The sequence below is a fragment of the Chiloscyllium plagiosum genome, unplaced genomic scaffold, assembly GCF_037043375.1.
Source record: "Chiloscyllium plagiosum isolate Xiang-an unplaced genomic scaffold, Cpla_swu_hap1 HiC_scaffold_42, whole genome shotgun sequence".
Classification (NCBI taxonomy): Eukaryota; Metazoa; Chordata; class Chondrichthyes; order Orectolobiformes; family Hemiscylliidae; genus Chiloscyllium; species Chiloscyllium plagiosum.
The window spans coordinates 8,951,629-8,958,878 of NW_028270180.1; positions in this window are offsets into that span (position 1 = coordinate 8,951,629).

The window sequence follows — 7,250 nt, forward strand, 5'->3', positions numbered from 1 at the left end:
CACCTTAAGCCTGCACCCTCTAGTTTTGGACTCCCCCACCCTGGGGAAACGACCTTGGCCATTCACCTTACCTGTGCCCCTCATGATTTTACAAATCTCTATGAGATGACCCCTCAACCTTCTACGGTCCAGGGAAAATAATCCAAGCCTATCCAGCCTCTCCTCATAACTTGACCCCTCCAGTCTCGGTAACATCCTTGTAAATCTTTTTTGCACCCTTTCTAATTTCCTGTAGCAGGGTGAACAGAATTGTACACCAGGTTTAATTAGGAGCTCCGAAAGCCAGTGCTTCCAGTTAAACCTGTTGGACTATAACCTGGTGTTGTGTGATTTTTAACTTTGTACACCCCAGTCCAACACCGGCATTTCCAAATCAGAATTGTACGCAGTACTCCAAATGTGGCCTCACCAATGTCTTCTAAAGCTGTAACATGACATCCCAACTCCTGTACTCAATACTGTAACAGATTAAGGCAAGTGAGCCAAACACCTTCTTTACTACCCTGGCTAACTGTGACTTCACTTTCAAGGAACTATGTCCTAGGTCTTTCCATTCTGACCTGAAACATCGATTCTCCTCTTCCTCTGATGCTTCTTGTCCCGCTGTGCTTTTTCCAGCTCCACTCTTTATCCCCTCTAACACTCCCCAAGGCCCAAACATTAACTGCATAGGTCTTTTTTAAGGTGGTGAATTATTATCTAGATTACCATCCCGAGAGATCTGACAGAAGCATGTTCAATAACTTCCTAACGGGGATTATATACATTTAGTTGAAGAAGAACAAACCGGATTCAGGGCAGAGAGTTGGGTGAAGAATAGGAATTGGAATAATTGGATACCTCTTTCAAAGAGCTAGCGCAGATGCACTCAGCTGAAAGGCCTCTCTCTTTGTGTGCTGTGTCTTCCTACGGAGCCATGGTAAACCATTATGAGTTTCACTTTTCTGACACGATGAGTGATTTATGCAAATTTGGCATCCTAATTAATTTTCTGGACAGGTCTTCAAGTGGAATGATACCACTTCCACACCACCTACCCCCCACCCACCATGCCAAGTTATAGGAAGGATATTATTAAGCTGGAGGGGGTTCTGAAGAGATATACCAGGATGTTGCTGGGTATGGAAGGTTTGAGTTATAAAGAAAGGTTAGGACTTTTTTCACTGGAGCGTAGAAGGTTGAGGGGTGACCTAATAGAAGGTTATAAAATCATGAGGGACATAGATAGGATTAATGGTAGTTGTCTTTTCCCTAGGATGGAGGATTTCAAGACCGGGGGCATGTTTTTAAGGTGACAGTAGAGATATTTGAAAAAGACCTGAGAGGCAAACGTTTTTACACAGAGGGTAGTTCACATGTGGAATGAAATTCCTGAGGAAGTGGTGGATGTAGGCACAGTTATAATGCTTGGAAGACACTTAGATAAGTACGTGATTAGGAAAGGTTTGCAGAGATAAGGGCCAAGAGCAGGCGGGTGGGACTAGTGTAGTTTGGGATTATAGACATGTGGGACCGATCGGTCTGTTTCTGTGCTGTACGACTCTATGACTCTATGGATTGTCAGCCTGGATTATACACTCAAATCACTAAGTGGAGAAGATCTATGATGTGTATTTTAAAGCTGAGTTACCCAAAGAAAACTTTCAGTTATTATCCAAACACTTAAATGTGAGAAACACATAAAATACAGCAGCAAACGTAGGTTATTGGCCCTTCAAGCCTACTCCACCATACAATAAGAACTTAACTCTAACCTTTTACCTGAAATTCAACTTCTTATACCAGTCCCGTATCCTTTGACACCCTTCATATGAAAAAAAAATCTGTTGATTTCACTTGTGAATGGGTTCAGTAACTGAACATCAACAGCTTTCTGGAGTAGAGCAATCCAAAACTTCCTTATCACTTTATTTTGAGGCTATGCATCAGAGAATTATGGAATCATAGAATCCCTACAGTGGAGATGAAGGACATTCAGCCCATCAAGTTCTAGTTCCGTCTCCTTTTCCCCACCCAGCCAAGCACAATCTCCCATTCAGAACCTCTTAAGAATGTCACATGTCTTGACTAGGTCATTTCTCATTGGACAATCTTCTCATTTTAGGAATCAGTGCAATGACCTTTGTTGCACTTGCTCTGAGGACAGTGTATCCTTTAGGATAAAAGTTAAGCCATTAATAAAGGGTGGGTGGGAATGTGAAACTGGGGCCATGATCAGGTCACTTGTGATTGTATTGAATGTCAAGGCAGGCTAGTTGGGCATATATCCTTGTCGTGCTCCTAACTTGTTTCCTCATTTTCAGGGATGAAGATGAAGAGGAATTTTTGAATCCTTGTGACTCATGACACCCCCTGGCATAAATGCTGAGTCATTGCTTATTGAAGACCGAGACCAATAAATTTCTAGAGATTAAAAATATTAAAGGATTTGGCTAGTGGAGGAAAATGACATAGTGGTTAAAGATTAGCCTTGATCTAATTGAATGAAGCAGGCTGAAGTGATGGAATTTTGTTTGGCATTCTTTCAGGGGGGCATTGCTGGCTGGGCAAGCATTTATTCATCCATCTCTATCACCCTTAGGAAGTTGTCCGTGAGCTACCCTCCTGAACCATTCCAGTTTCTTTGGTGAAGACCATTCCTGCTCCCACTGCTCTTATTTCCTATATTTCATGACTAAAGAAACCAAAACTGTGCAAAGTATTTCAGGAGTGATCCCTGGACAGCCCTACATCATAGTAAGAACTCCATTAAAAACAAATAGGTTTGGACCCCATTTACCAACATCTCAGAAACAGAACCGGAAATGCTACACCCACCACAACAAATGAGACACATATATAGCAAGTGGGACAGAGCACTAACGCTTCACCGGGGGCTCACCAATGATGTTTCCTAGTACGGTGACAAAACATCTGAGAACAAACCTACCAGCGAGCAAACTTACAACCTGAGCTACAAATATTCTCCCAGATCAGTAAGAACTCTATTAATATATTGCAATCCTTTAGTAGCATGTTAGTCAGGCAACACTTCAAGAGAAAGACTGCACCTATAGAAATGTCCCCACACCTATACTGAGGTGGAGACGTGTTTGCAGGATGTGTCAGAGGAACTCCACCTGGAAGTGTTTTGGATCACCTGGGAAACAGCGGGTTGTGACATCTACTGTCTTGGCCAAGGCATGCTGTCCAAATGGGTGACTCTTTAGGACTTAACCTCGAGCTGCATATTAAAACTTATCCTCATATCACGTTTGGTTCTTCTGTTGATCTCCCAAAATTACGACCTCTGCTTCTTAACTCTTCCATCAATACGAATAAACCCTTCCTCTCTGTTCTCTCCGGACCCCTCATGACCACATTGACCTCTTGCCAACCTTTTCTTTCAGAAAGAGTCCAGCTCCAGCCTCTTTAATTGATCCACCACTTATCGGAACTCCCTCAGCCCAAAGCCATTCTTTCCTGCATCCTCTCTAACTGCTTCCCAACTTCCCAAAGTGCCCAAGATCAGTCTCTATATTCCCACTGATTTATAAAAGTTCATCATACTGCACAAAGTGGAGGACCAGCATCTCATCTTCAACCTTCTGGACTTAATACTGAGTTCCACACCTTTGGATTGTGAACCCACTCCCATTTCTTCCCTTTCTCTTACCTTTACTTTCAGAGTCACGGAGTTGTACAGATGGAATTGGCTTTTGCAACCTCAAGCCTACGTCACGGTACAAGTGCCAGGCAACCTTACCACTCATGCATAGATTGGGTTTCTTTCATCTTCAGGACATCTCTTAGCCTTCTACCCCTTCAGCCTTGGAAGAGACTGTTAGTTCACCGTGGTGCTTTCTGAAATAAACTGTCCTTTTATTTTGCCCCCTCTTGAGGTGACCACATCCCTTTAAACTCCATCTTTGTACCATTGTTCATGTGCCATTCATTCAGCCGGATCAGAACCCAGAGTTGTGAAGAATAATTAATCAATGTTGCTTGACTTGCCAAAGTTGAGATAGGATTTGTACATCACAATTCCAGTGAAACCTGCAGATGTTCTTTACTCTGGCCTGCCTTACACCAGCACATGGACATTGGACCCACAGTTGTAATAAGGTAATCTAATTGAAAAGAATGTTAAAATTCAAATCAACTTAAGGGTATGATAGATTATTGATATGATTACTACTGACGAGCATCGAGTGGTCAGTTATGGTGCAACTGAAGACATTGCAATGTACACAGGAGGGCAAATTCCTTTAGAATTTCACTTTAAAACTAAAAGAAATTGTCTTACTATGCACTCTAGTGAAATGTATGACACTGTCACTTTTTTTATACAAAAGCAAACATAATTTAAAGCAATTCCACCTCAATTACAATCACCATTCAGTGGAGTTAATATAGACTTCAATCTCATCAGATACTACGGAAGGTACAATTAATGGTAAGTGAAAATTATTGTGTATAATTTGTGAAAAAAAGAAGTGAGCTATTAAGTGACTGTGATTTAAGCCTGTAATGTAATGTTAATAATTAGAGCTTTAAGCCCACTGGTTCTGATGTCACCTGAACCCTCTGATTAAATTCTTGCCTGCTCACTCAATGCAATCTGTCACTATAATTCTCTAACCACTGTTACCAATTGATTCACAATCAAGATAATCCATCACTGATAAAACTGCAAAGGAATAGCTCATATTGTGAGAGCTTTCCCACGATTGAACGAACTGGAGTTTCCATAGCGTAGTGGTCATCACACTTTGCCTCACACGTGAAAGGTCCCCCTGGGTGGGAACATTATGGACTCTTATGGCGTGGTGGTAGTGTCCCTACCTCTGAGCCAGGAGGTCCAGTTTTCTTGTCCCACCTGTTCCTGAGCTGTGTTATAACAGGTTGATTCAATAATATACAAATGATCTGAAGATAAAATAACTGCACAAACTGCAAGAAAGTTGACATGACGAAATATATCAAGTGAAAACCTGTACTCCTTACAACTTGGTAAAACTCCCACATTGCAATAAGGTGAGTTTCACTCAGACATGGTAGCATTTAGCTGAAACACCAGTGATTTTAGAAAATCAGTTACGTAATTGTTTGTCACTATGGTGACTTTGATAACAGACCAATTAACTGTTGCAATTATCTACTTGAGTAAAATACAGACGTTTTTACTAAGGTAATTACTGAAAGTAAAGTTGCCACAGTCTTACCAAATCATGGGTATACTCTCTCATTAGACAGAGATTTAACCTGAGGGTCACAACATTCTGAGGGGAGAGGTTGAGAAGGAGAGTCCTTGATGGTAACCTCAGTTAGTGTGGGAATTGAACCCACGCTGTTGGTGTCACTAATAAGCTGTCTGGCCAACACGCTAATGGAAGCCCAAAATACATAAATAGACTGCAGTTGTACAACCTACTGAGTATCATTTTCCTGTCGGCTTATTAAGAAACGTACAAGCATGGTGTTATCAAAACTAAAGGAAAATGTTGTAGTCGGATACACGCAGGAATTATCCACCTAGGGAGATCTCCTTTCCTCCAATCATTGTATAATGTCAAGCCTATTCCTATAACTTGTAAATAGATGCAGAGATGCAATAAACTATATCTTGTGTACTCTACAGGCCAAGGGTGGCTGACCATTCATATACTGTAAGCCCTTAATTACCGAAGGCTTTCTGTCAATCCTCTTTGATGCTAACCTGATCATTTCCACAGACCACCTAGGAAGAATGTTATGTGGTAATGATATATGTTTATTAATTAATGTAAAGTATAATTGTATCCACTCATCCAATTGCTTTTCCTCTCAGGTAGAAGTGGATACTGCTGATGCTGGAGATTAGAGTCAAGATTAAAGTGGTTAAATTAAATTAAATTAGGATTCCTGAACGTCAATTCTCCTGCTCCTCAAATGCTGCCTGACTTGATGCGCTTTTAGGTTAGATTACTTACAGTGTGGAAACAGGCCCTTCAGCCCAACAATTCCACACCGACCTGCTGAAGCACAACCCACCCAGACCCATTCCCCTACATTTACCCCTTCATCTAACACAACGAGCAATTTAGCATGGCCAATTAACCTAACCTGCACATTTTTGGACTGAGGGAGGAAACCCACGCAGACAAGGGGAGAATGTGCAAACTCCACACAGTCAGCCGCCTGAGGCGGGAATTGAACCCTGGTCTCTGGCACAGTGAGGCAGCAGTGCTAACCACTGTGCCACTGTGCCGCCCACTTTCAGCACCACTCTAATCTTGACTGCTTTTCCTCTCAGTTGAACTTGCTGTTACAAATGTGTGGTTACAATATTTTCATATTTTGTAAACAAAGTTAATCTGTATCCCAAAATGGGCGCAGAGGAATCTTACAAAATAGTTTCTGAAGATCATTTGACTTCTCTTGTGGACTCAATTGGAACCAAATACAGACTGACTACATTATCTTAAGAGTCAATCACAAAGGGTCATTAAAGAGTTTAGAGGGATAATGGTCAATGCTGGCAAATGAGACTAGATTAATTTAGAATATCTTGCCAGTGTAGACAAGTGGAACCAAAAGGTCCGTTTCCATGCACAACAGCTTTATGACCCAATTCCAAGACCATTCTTTCAGTCCTCAAAAGGTGTAAAGACATGTGGGGCTGAACAAGAGTCAGGAAGATGGACATCAGGACGCATACTAGCATAATCAAATTTCCTCTGTTGAAGAATTAATTAAAATTAGTTAGTTTGTTTCTTTGCAATAAAATCTGTCTATAGACAGCCATTTTTGGATAAGAATCATCTGAAAACCATGGCAGAAACATTGTGAAATGGCTTTTCAGCAGCGAGACAGAGGGAGGTGTCTAGGACAAGCCAGCTCTGGAGACTGCAGTACTGAACAAAGTTACAAGAGACAGTGCTGCAAGAGTAAAGCAAAGGCATCTTAAATCACTCCCAGGACATGGTTTGCAGTTACAACATGCAAAGGTGCTCAAAACGTGGGCCTCCTCCAAGTACAACAAGTGTAGGGTAAAGTGGAATTTGTTATTTTGTTGCAATGCATGGATATTCCAATTGAAACATATAAGGACATTGCTATGGATTTTATATGCTGTGGAAGAGCAGTATCCTGCAATAATGGACTCAAGACAAGCTATTCTTGAGTTTATAAAAAAGCTACATCAGTGACACTACCAATGCTTTGTGTTTTGATAAAAGTTACACATCAAACAGTGCTTCGTTGTCTTGCTGGTGAGTTACAAGATTGGA